This window comes from Falco naumanni, chromosome Z (genome assembly GCF_017639655.2).
Source record: "Falco naumanni isolate bFalNau1 chromosome Z, bFalNau1.pat, whole genome shotgun sequence".
Lineage (NCBI taxonomy): Eukaryota > Metazoa > Chordata > Aves > Falconiformes > Falconidae > Falco > Falco naumanni.
This window is the reverse complement of record NC_054080.1, coordinates 40317886-40336926: the sequence shown is the minus strand read 5'-3', so window position 1 is coordinate 40336926 and position 19041 is coordinate 40317886. Positions and strand designations below refer to the sequence as shown.

Below are 19041 nucleotides of genomic sequence, written 5' to 3'. Positions count from 1 at the left end.
ATCTGTCCATAAAGCCTAATTGATTCCCAATAATTCTGCACACCTGTGTAAAAGAAGACAAGGAGAAGACAAGGGGAAATGGGTAGAAGTTGCAACAGGATAAGTTTCATTTTGATGTAAGAAATAATTTTTTTTTACAGTGAGAGCCATCAATCACTGGAACAACCTCCCCAGGGGTGTGGTGAAGTTCCTGTCACTGTAGGTTCTTAGGGTGCAATTGGACAGCATTTTAGATAATCTTACATAGGCTTTCTTTCCCATGAAATGCTGGACTAGATGATCTTTCAAGGTCCATTCCAACCTGGGATGTTCTATGATTCTATTATACTCCGATAACACCCCCCAAAAAAAACCCCAAATAAATCCCACACTTATCTAGGGCTTAGATGAATCAGATTTTCTAATACATTTCTACAGATTTTGAATGACTGATCTAAAATGCTTACAAATAACCCAGTAGTATAATGACCTAGAAAATGTCCCATGAATGCTTTACTGGATGTCTCTGCTAATATTCAAAATTATTTTCATTATGATGCAAGTTTAACTTCAATCACATGAGTGGTCCCATTTACCGAAATAAGGACATTCACCCCATTTATTTAATTTTAATTGGTGTGCTTAAAGTCAAGTATCTAGGTAAGTATTCAGAAATGCAAGGCCTGTATTTGGGTAGAGAAGATTTTCAGAAGCAGTGAATATGTGTTTTCTTGAGGTGTTTTTCAAAGGCAAATATATTTTTCTCTTTTTTCCTCCATTTTCATTATCCCATTTGGTCTCACAGTTGTGAGTTTCTATCTCCTTAAACAAGCTGAGCATTACTTATGTACCTACTTTCCCCTTCAAGTATTCAATTTTACAGTTTCCTTTTATGGTCTCCATATACAGTCTGTCTTTCTCATTCCCCCAATTTGCTATCTAGTCAGTGTTCTTTTAACTCGAAAGACATAAGCCAGAGAACATGTTCTCAGTTTCTCTTTTAGCCTAAATGTACTACCCTGGAGTGGGCAATTGCTCTGTGAAATTAAATGAATTGCAGTGTGTTGTGATTCTGCTCTGGTAGGCAGCTAAGAGTTATCCATGGTCCACAGTCCTCAGGGGTGTACCTGCTCCCAGTTGAACAATATCTGTGAGCCACACTCTCTTCAGGGGTTTATCTGCTGCGGAATGGAATTATCCATAGCCATAGCTGCTTCAAGGTGCACCTGTTCCAGTGCAACCTTATCCATGAGTCCACAGTCACTTCAGGGTAACCTGCTCCAGTGTGGCCTTACGCACAGCCACAATCCCTTCAGGAGTGGACCTGCTCCAACATGGGCTTACCCACGGCCACAGTCCCTTCAGGGGTGTTCCTGCTGTGTCGTGAACTTATCCACAGTCACAGATGTTTCAACACGTTCCAGTATGGCCTCATGCACAGCCACTGATGCCTCAAGGTATACCTGCTGCAGCATGGGCTTATCCTTGGGCCACAATCCCTTCAGAAGTACACCTGCTGCAGCATAGACATACCCACAGCCACAGATACTTTGACGTGTACCTCCTTTGTTATGGACTTATCCACAGTCACAGAAGTTTCAGGGTGTCTTGCTCCCACATGGACTCATCCACAGGTCACAGTCCCTTTGACTCGAGCTCACACTGGAGTTCCAGCCTGTCCAGCAGAGCAGCACAGAAACAGCAGCCATGCCCTGGCCACCTGCCAGCCCCGGCGCATCGCCATGGCTGTTATCAGAATGTTCCCGGGCACAGCACAGTGAGTGATAAGCAGCGCAGCAGCACAGCAAGCAGCAAAAGCAAGGAGCAGCCACTAACGAGCACTAGACTAATATACAGTGAGGCAAGCAAGCCCTGTGGCAAGCACAGAAACCTGCCAATTAATAGGTAACCAGCTGTTACAGCTATGACTTCAACCTATAAAATCTGTCATTAACTTGAACCCTTTGAGCCCCACATTGCATTCCAGAAAGGACTGTCTTGGTTTAACCCCAGTAAGCAGCTAAGCTCCACACAGCCACACACTCACTCCCCACACTGAGATGGAGGAAAGAATCAGAAGGATAAAAGTGAGAAGATTCAGGGGCTGAGACAGGCAGTTTAATAGGTAAAACTAAAGCCATGCATACAAGCAAAGCAGAAGAAGGAATTAATTCACTACTTCTCATTGGCAGGCAGGTGTTCAGCCACTGCCAGAAAGCAGAGCTCCAGCATGTGTGATGATTTCTCAGGAAGATAAATGCCATCACTGTCAATGTACCCTCCTTTCTTCTTTTCCCAGCTTTTGTCGCTGAGTACAATATCATATAGTATGGGATATCCTTTTGATTGCTGGGGTCAGCTGTCCTAGCCGCATCCCCTCCAAACTTCTTGTGCACCCCAACCTACTTACTGGCAGGGCACTGTGAGAAACAGAAATCTTGATGCTGTGTAGTCACTGCTTAGAAATAAAGAAAACATCCCTGTGTTATCAACACTGTTTCGGTCACAAATCCAAAGCACAGCACCATACCATGTACTATGAACATAACAAACTCTATCCCAGCTAGACCCAGTATACAGTCTTAGCTTCAGCAGTTTAAGATGAAACTGGCCCAGTTGTTCCCTAGCAGGCAAATAGACCTCAAGTTTCTGTCCTGCTTTCTGTAAATAGCAAGATGTAGATCTCATTTAGGCTTTTTTACATATCCAGGGGATGCTGAGGGACTGCAATGTAACTGAAAGGCTTTCTATCAAGAAAGAAAGGGGAAAAATAATTTTACACAGTAATAAACTATCCCAAATAATGTGTAATTACATATCCACTGTTAGTTCTCATTATTGACCAGTTCGTCATAATTTCTCAATAGTGGAGTTAGTGAAACATTCTTTTAAAAATAGGCCTACATAGTTAAACAATATGCACTTTGTTTTCCAATTATCTAAAATTAGCATCTAAGCGGTTACACTTCTGTTTAACTGTGAAGTGCACAGCAAGACAAAATGAATTTAATTTTAAAGTAACTTAAATTTTGTAGATAATTTGATGTTCCAGCAAGTGATGCTCATGAGACCTAAGCCTTTGGGTGTTGTGCAATTCTCAAGAAAAGTATAATATCCAAGTGAATACATGTTGTGTCATCATTCTGCCTGGAACTGTGTGGAAATAGTTTTAGTCTGCTTGTCATTTAAAGTTTACCTTATAGGATGAACTGATAGCCAGAAATGACTTTTTTTCTGATGTCATAAAAATAGAGAACCATTAGTGACTGGATTATTCAAGATAGAAATAAACAAACATACTTGGAACTGTAAAGCAGGTTAAAAAAATTAAAAAATTCAAGACGTGATTTGAACTCATTTGCGATGAGAAAGATAGTTTACTTTTTAAAATACTGCTGTTCTCACAAATTGTTGGCACAACTTATGTGGTGTATACAACTAAACCAGTGATTTTTGTTATCTATAACTCCTCAAACAAATCATGATAAATATTGATAAAAAAGTTACCAGAAAAAACTTCTGAGAAATCTGTGTAGTTTTTATAGCTTAAAAAGCTTATATATGGGAGAATCACTGTATGGAAGTAATAGCAGAGAAAGCAACATCTGAATAGAGGCTGAGGTATACTCATATTCCACTTCAATAACCCACAGAGATTGTCATTATAAAATTGGCATTTACTTGTAAGTTTCAGAATGACTACAAAATTATAGTATCTAGGATATCATAACATAGTGACAAAGGTAGACTTCAGTGCTGACCTCTGTAACTGCTGAAGGTGCATCAGTATGGAGAAATCTGTACACCTTTTTCCCCAAGCAGTAGCTGCTCTATTGATGGGTAAGCCTGGTCTCCCAGGCTGTTGAATCACTACTAAATTAATCAAGAATGTTAACAGAGAGTTTCTATTTTATACATTTACCATCCTAAATAATAATCAGGTTTGTAGCCACCAATTTAGTCACTGGAAGTTGTTCCTCTCCTTGCAGCTATCAAAAAAACCCACCTTTTCTTTTTTTTCTGTTCATTGCAAGAAGTAAAAACAATATTAAATGTAAAGAGTGCCTTTCTCTTTGTTGAAAAAAAAAGATGTGAAAGATGAAAATGCATTTTTAGAACAATTTATTGATGTGTTCTAAAAACATTTCCCTCTTTTTATTTCCCCCCTCAACTTTTGACTTTCTAAAAGTTATAACTTGGGGCTAAATGGTATTTTTATCTTTGCCTAGACCTCTGAATGTCATTTTAAATGAGTGTATCTGTATATGTGGAACCTGCAGTACTTACGGAATCAGAAGCAAAACTGAAATAAAAGAAAAAACAGAAGCCAGAGGAAAAACAAGCTTTAGAAAGCCAGTCGCCAGCAAGTGATCAGTACATATTGTTGTGGTTTGTATAAAATAAAAAATGAGTCAGTAAGTTTCTTTCATTGAAATAATCTAAATTATGACTTTCTTCCAGTGTGAATGGTGCACTGATGGTAAACAGAGTGTTGAATATAAGCCACAGGATTTTGAATGGGAGTTATTGTTATCTATGCAAGTACAAGATTCTTTAAAATGCCACACCTACAGAAGTATGGAGGGCCTGATTATTGTGCACAGAAGTGGTGGGTCACTCAAAAGATGAAAATGAAGATCTACATATTTTAATAGGGTTACATTATCCATAAGTAGGATTTACAATTCCTTTCAGCTCAGGTCAAACCACTGTAGTTTCAAGAGGAGCCAGATCATAGCCAGATCAAGTAGGGTGGTGCAGACTGAGATCTGAGCTATGAATACTCAAAGGATCACTCCATTGAATTTTCTTTAGGTTGAATGACCATTATTTTCTTGGAAAGCTGAGGGTCTCAGGTTCCTATTCTATTCAGGCTTTTTTTGCTATAGTTCAGCTGAATCCATCTCTTCTGTGCATTTATTTTAAATTGTAACATGTGGATAGGAGACACTTGTGCCTCTAGCTAACTGCTTGTTTATTATTTCATTTAAAAGTTTGTTAAATAAAAGACTAGATATGTCAATAAAGGAATCCAACTGCAAAATTCAAGGAACAAAAGCAAAGGTTATTCATCCAGCAGCTTATTTCATGTTCCAGCAAATAAAAGGAACTTTATGACTTTGTTATTTTTACATATTCTCAAGCTTTTTCTGCAAAGTGTTTCAGAGTCAGACTTTGAACAGTGTTAGGGGTGAGACAGGATAAACAACCTGTAGGGTGCAGGAGCGGGCTGGAAACTAGGACCATGCGTGGCAATCTGTTAGCTGAGGGGAATGTGCTCGAGCTTGTATAGACACAACAATTAACAGGATGGGTCATGCTGAGAGAGCATAGGGGAGTGGGGGACAGATGGCGCCAAGGATGGCGCCAAAGAAAGGTAACACCTTGCTGTTAATTGGTGGTAGTTAACCACCAATCGGGGATTGCCTAGTATGCAATGCTTAGCTCAAAAAAACCAATCTGTTTAAAACTCGTGACTTCTGAAAGCATATATACCCGTGTTTCTATACGATAAATCGACATTTGCTTGCATCAAGCTGCATCTTGTCTCTCCATCGCAGCAGTAGGGAATTTGGATGCTGGGGTTTATTTAAGCAATGAGATTAGAGCTTTTACCTTACTTAACTTGTTTGCTCATCCCTAGCCACCTCTATGTCTGTGAGGCCTTGACTTCCCTGTCCAGCAGGAAGGTCACTGCTGGCCTGTGATGGCTGGGCAGAAAGTTATGTTGGTTTCTGCTGTGTCACTGCTCCCAGTCTCAAGCATTTGGGACTGAGATCCCTGGGTCCCTGACATTCATCTCTGCATAGGACTTTTAGCACTGTCTCTCACTTCCAGGATCTTTTCTGCAGCCAAGCACTTCACATTCTTCTTTCAAAAGCCACTTTTTCCTGTTGGAAACTTGTTTTGGCACTGCCTCCTTTCTGGAAGCCTCCAAACCCTCAGTTTTCCCAGCATAAACAGTCAACGTATAGAAACACAACCTGTGATCAACTTCCTAGTTGGTGGTTCTATCTCATGTCTATTATTTTCACAATTCAAGATATGCCACTTCTGTTTAGCCCAGGTGTTGTCAAAATTAACAACCAAACTGTACCAGTCACAGCTAGCAAGTGACAGGCTTCTGCGTGAGAGTTCAATTTTTGAGTTTCCCACACATATACCCAATTATCTGTTACCTAATAGCATTAATAACCTAAACAATCTTTTCACCCTTGACAAATAGCTGCCAGCAAAACCAAGATATAGGCCTCTCATACATAGAAGACAGCATTGTATGATTCCACATATGTACAGTAAAAATTAAGGGAAGTGAGAATTAAACATACTAAAAATATTTCATGAAGACTTTAGAGGAAGCAAGGTTTTATTTATTGGCCCTCTGTGTTGAGCTATCTTCCTTACTGTGAGTGTCTTTACTTGGTTTACAAAGCTGTTATCGTTTTATCTTATTGTTGTATGTGCCAATGATGAAAATACTGATTGTGCTCCGCTGCTTTTTTTATTTTTTACTATGTTAATAATTGGGTGTATTACCTAATAAGATTTGCTTTCTACTTTATTTGTTTACTTATGTGTATATATACACACATGTATATGAACCCTAGATGCCTTTTGCAGCCTTTTGTTTTGAATTCTTCTCCAGACACTGTTAAAGGATCATCTGTGCAGTTCAGTGCTCTGTGGTGTGACTCTTGCACATTTGATTTACTTTCCATGTCTTCATATATTGTGTATCTTGCTAGCTTGCTCTTGGGTTCTAGACTCTTGACAGACGCTACTGTGCATTTGACCACATGGTTACTACTCATTTGTGGTAGCAGAGTTATTTCCTGTATTGTAGCCATATCTGACTTTTCCAAAGTGTATGCTTTGTAAATTCTTCTTTACTTCCTTCATTATAGATGTGAGTATGATCAGGCTTTAGGGATTCTTTCTCAAAGAACATATGAACCCTTCTTTTAAAGCCAACAAACACGTAAATGTTTATATTACACTTACCTAATACAGTATTTAAAAAATATATAATTTATTTCATGTAGCTTAAAATTTTATACATTAATTTATCAAAATGCAATATTTCAAACAATCACTTCATTTAATAGATTTTTCTCTTAAATAATACAAAATACAACACAGGACATAATCATGTACTAGTGAAATCATCCTATTGTGGCTATATTGGCATTTCCTTTTGTAGTTGGGGCCATTCTTTGTGAAGAAGGAAAACCTGGATTCCATTTTATTTCTCAGTATGTGCAACAGAAGTGTGAAGCTATGCACTCACTTTCCCAGCTAAATGTTTTCACTGCTGAACTCTGACAGCATGAATCCATACATATAACTCATGCAAAGAGGAATAAGCCAATGTCATTAGTGAGATTCAGTGATGTATTTACTGAGTCCAGACTACTCTATCCTAAAGGCAAAATACTGACTAAAGAAAGCTGTATTTTGATTCCTGTTTCATTATCATCCCTGCCTTGTGCAGATGAAAAAGTTAAATAACGTTTAAGATCCCAAGTCCAAGTATGGTGTAACTGCAGTATATAGGTTCTCTAGTCTTCTAGGACAGCCTAAGATCTTGATTGTATAATGTAGATATGTCTGCAAGATTCATTAGCACCTCAGTGATCATGATTGTGGATTTCAATAGGCAGTTACATACTTTGAAGTTTAACAGTGCAGTAAATTGCATCACTTTTCATTCTTGGACTTTTTTTCTTTTTTTTTTTTTTCTTTTTAATTTATTTTCTAAGTAAAGGTAATAGCATTGTCCACAGTGAAAGTTATTTTTAGACATTGTAGTAGTACGGTATGGATTCCTCACAGAGTCAACGTTTGACACTGTATTTTCTCATAGGGTAATCAAAGTAGTTTATGTTTGTTACTGTTTTCCCAATGACATATGCGGAAGGAATAGAAAAGAAATGGATTTAAGCATACATAGAATTCTTCTGAAACTATAATTTAGTTCGTCAAGTTGGATATGAAATGACAGCTAGTGATGCACCTTGCATTTATTATGTGAACATATAGTTAAGTGTATTGCTTTACCTTCTTGGATGGAAATTATGTGAATATATTTATATTTAAAGCTGTTATGAGTAAAAAAAATTGCAGATGTTGTAACAACTTTAGTAATATGACCTTGCAGTCAAGGTGGTGGAAACCACAGAAATGCAGAATTGTACTGGGTCTGGCTGGTATGAGGAAAGTTAGCTCCATCCCAACCACGCCATGTGGCACTTTGTTTTTTCCTGTGTGACCAGAGGGATGACGTGGGGAAGTGGAATGGTGAACCTGCCTTGAAGCTAACACACACAAACGGGGGAAAAGACAGCTGCTAAGAAGGGCCATTCAAGAGGGTAAATTCTTGTGATTCCCCGTAGAAGAAGGACTAAAAGTTTCTCTCTTAATTGCGGTGAAATGATTTCTAGTCTGGCACTGCAATGGTCAGCAGTGAATACTGTGACCAGGAATAGAGGTTCTCTACCCTATGCCAGGAGAAGGAAAGGGATAACTGAGTTTACTGGACTGTGTGGATCTATCTGATGGCCAGACATATCAGGTCCTCAGAGATGTAAGACTTTGGTGGACACTGGTGCACAGTGTACACTAGCACCATCACAAAACAATGGAGAGGAACTCAACTAGATTTCTGGAGTGATGGAGGATACCAACAGTTGTCTGTACTGGAGACTGAGGTAAGCCTAACAGGACAAGTGGTAAAAGCATGCTATTGTGACCAACTTGGAGGCACCATGTATTCTTGACATAGACTACCTTAGGCGAGACTACTTCAGGGACCCGAAAGGGTAGTGATGGGTTTTTGGTGTATCCATCATGGATACAGAGAAGATTGAAGAGCTGTCTACCTTGCCAGGCCTCTTAGAAGATCCCTCTTTTGTGGGTTGAAGATCAGCAAGTGCCAATTCTGTATATTGCAACTGCAAACTGCAGCATATAATCCATATACATTTTCTACTTTTTTATTTTGTGTTTACACAGCATGCAGTAAAATTGATTCTTCATCTGCGACTTGGATTCCTAGCAACTGCTAAAGGTCTACAGTTTCCTCATACAAGACCGCAAGGAGATTTAGAAAAATCTTTAGGTTTTTTTTCTTAGAACATACTATTTGGTATTTTCCCTTTTTCTTCTTTTTATTATAGATTTTTTTTTAAAAATATTTTGCTCTTCCTTTATTATTTTTATTTCTTTTGTTTTAGGGAAAAATGCAATAAAGGAGGATCATACTGGAGAGGCTTTAGGTGATGTTGTCCAGCTCTCTGCATGCATTTTCTTTGTTTTTATATGAGATTTGTTCTTAGCTTTGTTCTTAGGTCTGATTATGCCATTCTTTTGGGGTTGTTTCCATGAAAATTTATATGTTGCTTCCAAAATATTCCATATCTCTTGCTTTACGTTAAAATGATTAACCTAATATCAAGAGAATCTGAACAAAAATGTTTGGCATGTGGTGAAAAGTATCATTTGCTTTCATCTTGACAGATACTCTAGAAGTCCCGGGATAGAGTGTCTTCAGTTGGCCTCAAGGGAAAAGAGTTTATTTTTAAATAATGTGGGGTTTTTTTTATGAGCTGTGATCTGAAAAGTATTACAAAAGTGTGAAAAGTTTAAGACTTAATTTCAGGTTGTATATGTGGGGAAACCCCTTTCATATAGCAAACCCCCTTATCACCATTTTGCTATTTAGAAAAGTCCCTATCAAATTAAAAAAACAGAGCATGTTTTAAGAAGAAGCTTTCAGAAACACAACAGTATATTCTTAAAGCACAGAAAAAGTTTTAGTCATTTACTACTAGTATGCATCAATCAAGCCTACAGTATTCTCCATCGAGGTAATTCAATTGCAATGTCTGTTATAGATAAGGGGTTTTCATCATCCTATGCTTCCTCACTAATTAACTTTTAATGTTACAGTAATATCTGGGACTAATCAACTTTTTTCTGATCTGCAGCTATGTCTCAGTCAACAGTGACCTTTCTCACTGTAATTTCATTGAAAACTTGCATATTTGTTTGACTAACTTAGAAAATAATGCTTGTTCCTTAGATTCATACTAATTAAAGATTAAATAATTTATGCTGATAGTGCCGACCATCTCTGTTCATGAATGACAAACACATTAGTCAAAGTATTGATTTTTCTTTTCTTTGTGTCATACTTGTACAATCTGAAACTCCAGATTCCTAAGCAGTAGGATGAATGTGCAGGAATTTAGGATTTCCCCAGCTGCAGGCAACTGGCTGTGAATCAATAACATAACTTTGATATGACTTTACTTTTCATTCTGGAAGACAGAATTCTACTAGTAAATGGTTTTTAAAACATGAGCTGGGAATATCCTTCCCTTGAACTAAGTGGAATGTAGATCCTAGGTTTGGTATGTGTTCACTGAACTGTTTAGAAAATATTCCATTGACTTCAGTTGCCTTTGTATTGAGTACCCAGTATGTTTGCTTCAACCAAGTGCTGACATATTTCACACATATCACGGAGCCCCCCTTCCAATTTGGTACTTTAAAAAATTACCACAGTAAGAGTATCTTTTGAAAAACCACCCTAAATGGGGAATGGTGGTGAGCAGAATGAAAGTAGAGGAAGAATTGTGTAGCTGTGTTTAGTAATTTTTTGTTTCTACAAGAAGCAGGAAACATTGACAGTCACCTTTGCTGCTAGTCTCACGAACCACCTTTAAGTTCACAGAGCTAGTATAAAACTGCAAGATAACCAACAGAAATAAGTAAATTATTTCAACCAATCAAAACGTACAATTTTTCAAATTACTTTTTTTCATGGGGATTTCTTGAAGGATGCAAAAATTTTGGTTATCCAGAGAAAAGCAAGAATCTAAACTGAAACCCAAAAGTACGACTTCGGCAAAAGGTGATTTCTTGCACAAAGGCAGGACAAGATTCTTCTTTTTTACCTCTGCATATTTAATGTAGTGCCTTCCTTACCTACCTGTTTTAAAGAGGCCAAGGTAAATTGTTCCACTTGTTTTCTACCCAAACTAGTAATTTGTATGTCCACAGATAGTGGATTCTGCAGAATTTCCCATGTAATACTAAGAATGTTATTTGTATGAAATTCTTTTACTGAGAACTGAAAGGTAAGGAAAGGAAAAAGATTAAAAGAAACCTGTAACATTGAGGAGTCAAATGAAAATAGAAAAAAGTGGGGATTTTCTTGTATTTTTACCAATGGTCTTAAAAGTAGCAGTTGCTTAAATTGTCAAAATATCCTTGTTTTGAAAACTTCTGAGATTTTCTGTGTAAATCTGGTGAATGAGTTAGCATGACTGTGTAAAACAGGAGTGCTTTCAATGGGCTGTAGAGAAACACACTCCCATGAGGTAAAATGAAGAAGGCAATGGAATTTTTCTCAGCATAATGAATGGTACAAAAATATTGAATATATTTTGTGCTTTTCATATGTTGCTCTTTGATTCATGTAAAAATATTATTGATGCATATTTTGAAGGATCATCCTCTCCTTTATAAAGCATTTATCAGCCAGATGATAATTCACTAACTCTTCATATGGTTTTAGCTAAGAAAAATTGTGGCCTGTGTTTGGGGAGGAAACAACCCTGCATATTTTAAAAGGTAAAAAATCCTCCCTTTCTGAAATCATGTTTATTTTTTCTTATTAAAATTACCTCCATTCCCCAAACACAAATTCACTTCAACATTTTCTTTGTCATGAGTATATTTATAGGATCAGACAAGTTTTGAGACTGTTGGTTTTGATCAGCATATCAATTACAAAGAAAATCCTAATAAGAAGGTAAAGCACAGTGAGAGGACATGTTTTTTTTAAGACATCGTTATTTTAATTTCACAGTTTTGAATGTGTCATATGCACATTTCTGCTGGAAGGACTGATAAATGATAGAAACAGGAAAATAGTTGTAAAGTATGTCAGACAAATTCCTGTCTGTTAATGAATGCTAATGTGAAACTTGGGATTTTTTTTTTTTTTTTCCAGGGCATTTAACTTCTGGTTTAGGAGGATAAAGAGAATGAAAAAATCAGATGTTTCATCTCATAATGAAGTTGGCCTCAATTCTTTTGTAGTCTGAACTCCATTTGCTCATTTTTACACCTAATTGATAGCTGCTGGACTAAGCTTATGTGCTGTATGGACTACATTTATTAAAGGGTCTTACACAATAAATCATGCAAAAAAATCTGTTTGTATGTTAAAAAAATAGTTCTGCTAAGATTCTACATGACACAGATGCTTTTATGACACAACATAAAATCTGTACAACTTTCTGAGCATTAAAATCAAACCTGCATATTATCTTTTGATCTGGTATTCTGACCTTAGTAGGCAAGGTCTCACTGCTGGTATGCATCAAATAAAACCACAGCATATTAAAAAAAAAAAATATTAGGGGTAAAGCTTATATATAATCCTCTTCTGATTCCCTTCTGATGGCTTTGCTGTAGACAGTTGTCATGGTTTAACTCCAACCAGTAATTAAGTACCACACAGCCACTCACTCCCTCCCCCCTCACCCAGAGGGATGGGGAGGAGAATCAGAAAGGAATGTAAAACTCGAGGGTTGAGAAAAGAACAGTTTAATAATTGAAATAAAATTAAAATGAAAGAGCAAAAACAATTTAAAAAATCACAGTTATAATGAAAAAGAGGGAGGGGGAAGAGGAATTAAATCCAAAGAGAAGGGAAGGAAGAAAACAAGTGATGCACAATAGAATTGCACAGCACCCGCTGACGAATGCCCAGCTGGTCCCTGAGCAATGATCAGCAGCATGGGCCAACCTCCACGTTTATATACTCAGCATGACATCCCATGGTAGGGAGTACCCCTTTGGCTAGTTCAGGTCAGCTGTCCTGGCTGTGTCCCCTCCCAATGTCCCATGTCCCTCCAGCCCTCTCAGTGGCAGGGTCTGAGAAACTGGAAAGTCCCTGACTTAAAGTGAACATCACCCAGCAATAACCAAAACCATCCAGATGCCATCAGCATTGTTCTTACACCAAATCCAAAACACAGCACTGCACCAGCTACTGAGAAGAAAATTAACTATTCCAGCTGAAACCAGGACAAAAATGCTCAATATTCTGTGTCTGGATGATGATTTTTGGATGCAGTGCTTTTTGTTAGCTTTCAGGAGTGCACATTAAAAGTAAGTTACAGTCCTTACCTGGGGCTCACGCACATCATGTCTACTTTTTCTTCGTTTTGGTTTTGATGGCTTATGCTGTCAGATTCAGTACCCCTGTCAGAAAATATTACGCAAAATCAAATTGTTTCATGTTATGAATAATGCTGTTATCATTTGCAATTTGCCCACCCTTTTAAAATCAAAGTTATAGCTCACTGAGTTCAGAGCAGCAGAACAAAAGGGAAATTGAACCCTTTATCTTAGTCTTTATTATTTACTACAAATTTAAGCATTTTTCCTGTGCTGTTGCTAAATCCTCTGGAGCATTTTTCTGGAGTTTGTTGAGAGCTCAAGAACATGGGGCTGACATGTGGGAAGTGATGGAAAAATATATTCTTTGAACTAAAGGCTGTTAAACTCTATGACAGTGTCTGAGGGATGGGAAGGAAGTGAGAACTCAGGTCTGAAAACAAAGTTTTATTAATGTATGGCAAAGTATGAGCAAACCTTAACCAACAACAAAGGGGGGCATGCAGAGAAGCAAAGCTGCATGTGATATATAGATTTTTTCAGCATTTCTGAAATATAATTTAATTACTTCGGTGATGAGAGGCAACCACCATCACAACCGACTGCTTGACTGAACTCATTTGCAAGGCATACCTACTACTGGACCTGTTGTTGCAGTGGGAATTTTGGCTGAACACAACTATCCCTACCAACTACCAAAACTACTGTGTAGACAGAAATATTAACAGGACATGATCCAGAAGATAATTCTATGTTGCTTAAAGAAATTATATTGAAGAATGGCAATATTGTAAAATTAACACCATCTTAAGCTTAATCCTTATTTCCGTATTTTGATGTGTAGCCATCTGACCTGTTTTCTGGAATTCTCACAGAAGAGCAAAGAAATTATGCATTCTGTATTAATACAACTATACACTACCAGCTCTTTACCTGGTTAGTAAAACCTTTGCAGTGGACTTGCCACCTTGTATGATGTATAGTGTCTCTAATTAAAATTGGAACTTATATTTAGAGAGGCTGGTGGGAGAGAATAAGAGGAAATTCTTGCGATGCTAGAGTTATTTCCTCAGAAGAACTTTCAGTGTTTCCCGTCCTAACATTGTACTTGTTAGCATACAGTAAATGCTTTACTCCTTTGGGGAAACATCCCTTTTCCTTGGAAGATATACCGGCAATGCTAAATGCAGCTCAAAGCATGCACTTATAGTGATCCTACAGTTTGTTAGAAACCCAGTAAAAGAAACCCTGGGTTGTGGAGGTAGGAAAATCTCCTTATTTACTAGGTCAAAGGGAGATTTCCTCCAGTTTCCCTGTCATCATCACATTCTGCAAACAAAAGTAAACTTTCAGTTTGCCTGAATTTCCCTTTAATGAAGGCAGAAGGTCAGAAAGTTTTGATTGTAATGCTTGTGATTATGACAGTAAAAGGTTAAATAAAGTAGGGGAACATCAAACAATTGTAAACACGATTTAATCATATTTTTGGAAGAAAGCACAAAACTTTGCTAACAACCCAATGCAGACTGCTGAACTAATGAAAAAAAACCAAAAAACACAATCATATGAACACTGAAAGCAGAAAATGTAGGTGTCAGTGTTCAAATCTTTGTCTTTATGCTGGAGTGTTTTGCTAGTGAAAAAATAATTCTGTTCTTGACCTTATGCAAGAATATCTTATTTACTTTTTGAAATGTATTTACACTACAGAAGAAATGAATGGTGGGAGATGTCTTAGACCTCCCTCTTGAAATCTGGTAAGGTGAACTTAGAAGAGCTTCTTCTAAAGGAGAGTAATTGTTGTGGGTAACCTAAACCACCTGCATTTGGGATGTGAAATCTCCAGGTTCTGTGTCTGCTTGTTACCTTCATGTGGCTGTGAACCCCACTAGTGTGACCATCAGCAGGAACCCTTCTAACTCTGAAACTCACTTTGGCTATCCTCTGGCAGAAGTGACAGCCCTTCTTCAGGCACACAGATAGGAAGTAAGAGAGCAGCAGAAGCAAAACTTTGCAAATGAATAAATAAATAAATAAGTAGATGATGAGGGCACAGACACAAGGGGCTGCTAAAATGAAGTTATTATGACAAAACTTGTGTAACAATATCAAAATCATTTTTTCTTTTTAAGTAACCTACATGCCCTCAGTGTCCATGAGCTAAAACCATAAAGTGAATCACTTACACATCCTTTGATAGCTCATTAAGATTGGTTTCACCTAACCCACTTAATATCTACACAACTTCTGTCATTTTGCTGCTGCCATTCTCAGGCATCAATGGTATCTTCAAAATGCCAGCAAAAGATACCAAATTGTTAATGTGCAGGAGCATATCCTCTAGGAAATCTGCCATACGCTCAGAACACATTCCATTATTTCAATAGTAGCTACCACGCAAATGAGAAATGCTTTCCTGAAATAAAATAAATGAAATTGTTATTTATGCTCTAATTGCACATGCCTTTCTTCAACCTCCAACCTGACAACGAAATTTGTATAAAGGGGTATTAGAAATGCCCAAGTAATAAACTAGGTAAACTTTAATATCTCTTGTCAGACTTGTTCGTTTATGACCTCAGTTATTTTGGAGGCATACCTGCATAAGGGCCAGATCAAGAGAAGTAAGGGAAACTTGGGATGACAGGTAATTATGAATTACTGATGACCAGTTGGTAATTCAGCTTATTGGAATTATCATATTGAAGGATAAACCACGTAAGAAAGACATTTATTTGCAACAACTATAACTTGCGTAAGTGGAAGAGGTAGATATATTCTCTCTTTAGGTTTGTTTTACCAGCTAAGCCTTAGTAAAGCTCTTTTTCATCCAAAGCTACATGGTGGAATTGTATGGACTATAAAAAAGTGAATCCAAATTCAGAAATCTTATGTCTTCAAATCATGTGATTAAATCTATTATAATAGAAACATATGGGAACGTGATTCAAGGAAAAGGAATGTAATAGAAAAGAGATAATGATGTTGTGGTTGAACCCTGGCTGGCAACCAAGCACCATGCAGCTGCTCGCTCCCTCCCACCTTGCCCAGAGGGATGGGGGGAAGAATCAGAAAGGAATGTAAAACTCAAGGGTTGAGATAAGAACAATTTAATAGGCAAAGCAAAAGTTGCGCATGCAAGCAAAGCAGAACAAGGAATTCATTCACCACTTCCCATTGGCAGGCAGGTGCTCAGCCATCCCCAGGAAAGCCGGGCTCCATCACATGTAACGGTTATTTGGGAAGACAAAAGTCGCCATCTGAAAGTCCCCCCGCTTCCTTCTTCCCCCAGCTTATGTACTCAGCATGACATCATCTGGTATGGAATGTCCCTTTGGCCAGTTTGGGTCACCTGCCCTGGCTGTGTCCCTTCCCAACCTCCTGTGCCCCTCCAGCCCTCTCGCTGGCAGGGCCTGAGAAACCCAAAAGTCCTTGATTTAATATAAACATCACCCAGCATAGACATATAGACATGTCCTAACAGCAACTAAAACCATCCATGTGCCATCAACATTGTTCTCTCACCAAATCCAAAGCACAGCACCGCACCAGCTACTGAGAAGAAAATTAACTCTATCCTAGCTGAAATCAGGACAAATGAGAAAGAAAAAGGATTTAAAATAAAGTGGAGATTTTTGTTGAAATTCAAGAAGTTCATGAGGCTTTTAGAAGACAAGCTGACCAATACATTACTATATGTAAGAGCTGACTTTAATCAAATTATGCTTACACAATGTACTGACTGCATCCTTCTGCAAAGAAATTTTCACTATATTTATAAATATATGGTTTATATTTATAAATGTGAGGTTTTATATTGCTATAAATGCAATGAATTTAAATGCTATATATATAAAGTTTTGCTGTATTTTCAATGTAACTATACCTGTATATTTATTAACTTCAGGAAGAAAATTTAATATTTTTTTGTTTGTTTCTGTCAGTTTTTATCCATCTTTCATGTAATATTTGAGAACTGAGAAGAAGCCATACATATATATTTTATTAACTGTATTGCCTTTCTATAAACAGTAGTGTAGATTTCATCACAATATTTGCTTCATGCTCTAAATACATTTGTTCTGAGAAAATATGATAGTGGATTGACTGAGAAAAGCAAGTACTGCCTACATCATAGAAAATAATTATGCTTTCTCATAAAATGTTCAACTCCTTTTCTGTTCTAAATGAATGAGGACCCCCTAAGATTTATCTATTTCATTTTTTTATCCATGTTATTTTATAAATGCAATGATAAATACATATTTCTCTTTCTTTCTGTACATCTTCTTTTTTATTCTCCCCAGTTACAACATAATCTTTACAAGAAAGCCATTTCTCCAGATTATGATAGTGAAACATATGCAGCACTCTGGACAAATCTTACTGCCTGGCCATCATTTCATTCTAATGTGTGTAGCTTTCCCAATATAACAGATGTGTGGGTAGTACCAAACCCACTTTGTTTGGTTTTATTAGTGGAAAATATAAAAATCTATGAGTGGATGCTAATCATTTAATCTTATATTGAGGCAGTAGTTTTGAAATTAAACCCTAATAGTAAAATGATACTCTGGCCAGATAGTTCTAATTAAGAAAGCTGTTGAGGAAAATATTGCTATTTAATTTTTTAATATGGAAGACACTAACAGAAATCTATTCTATAAAAGTACAGTGTGCAAGTAACAAATGGATGAGTTTTGAAAACAGCACTGAATTGCAGAGAAATGTTCTTAATTAAAGTTAAGTAGCTTCTTGAATATTAATGCCGTCTCAAATTGGTTTTGATGGAAAAGATGTTAAATGGACGTTTATATAGCATTAATGAATATCAAATAAATTCAAATTACTTTGCTTAGTTGGTGGTTGAATGATTTGGTGCCAAGAATAATTTTAAAATATCACTTTCAGCAAAAACTTCTAATGGTTACAATTTTAAAGAGATCTACCACACCAAAGTTGAGGGATGTACGGAACGTTTCCTTTAAGGAGTATCATGTGTCATATAAACAGCAATGAGCTATTTATGGAAACTGAGTGCAAGAGTCTTTGTGTACCTTATCTTTACACTGTGCTTCCATGAAAATACAAATAATCATTTGCATGTGTAACAGATTTTTATAGGCATGTGTTAGAATTGGATTGAAAATATTTCCCTTTATAAAAGGGAATGACCCTTCAAGAGTCAGAAAGTTCCAATTCTATAGAAATATTTATACATTTGAGATATTAAAATTGTAATGTAATTGATATTTTCTTCAAGTATTTCAACCAATTTTATTCTGTTCAAAAGATTTATTTATGCATTCTGTCAAGAATCAGCAGCAGCCATGACTAAACAATGTGATTATAACTATTTGTGTGTAAGCTCAATGCAGACAAATAGGACAGCAGGTGCATTTTGGGGATTTAATACCTAAAATTTATTATTATGATCCATTTTGATTAAATTTCACATTGTCCCAACAGCTGGTGGTTGGGCAGATTTATTATGCAAACAGAATTATTCAGTAGTAGTATTATAACTCAGTATCACTGATTTGGAAATTTCAGGACCTATATGCAAATTACTTCTCCTTTCCAAATTATTTCCAAAAGCATCAAATTCTAGACTCTAGAAAATGTGATGATATTAACTAATATTTTTGTTTTACTCATTATTTTAGATCAGTGTTTCATGCTCCATAGGAATCTAAGGGGTATAGTTTTATCTTACTGGAATTACGGTTCTGAAATATTAACTGAGCTGGAGGAAAAATGGTACTATTTTGCTGCTCAATGAAGCCCATACCTTTTCCATCACATGCTTAAAGACATTAAATTCTTATGTACTGAAGGATTTGTGAATTTATATAGAGACTACAGAAT

The 19041-nt window shown here is 36.9% G+C and overlaps 1 long non-coding RNA gene across 1 annotated transcript in view; it reads right to left on the bottom strand.

Annotated features, from left to right (window-relative positions):
• LOC121081319 overlaps positions 1-13258 on the bottom strand; it is a 93001-nt gene extending 79743 nt beyond the window's left edge. The window contains exon 1 of the long non-coding RNA XR_005825646.1: positions 13183-13258. This is a non-coding gene — a long non-coding RNA (uncharacterized LOC121081319). The remainder of the gene's footprint in view (positions 1-13182) is intronic.
• Positions 13259-19041: the final 5783 nt, after the last annotated feature.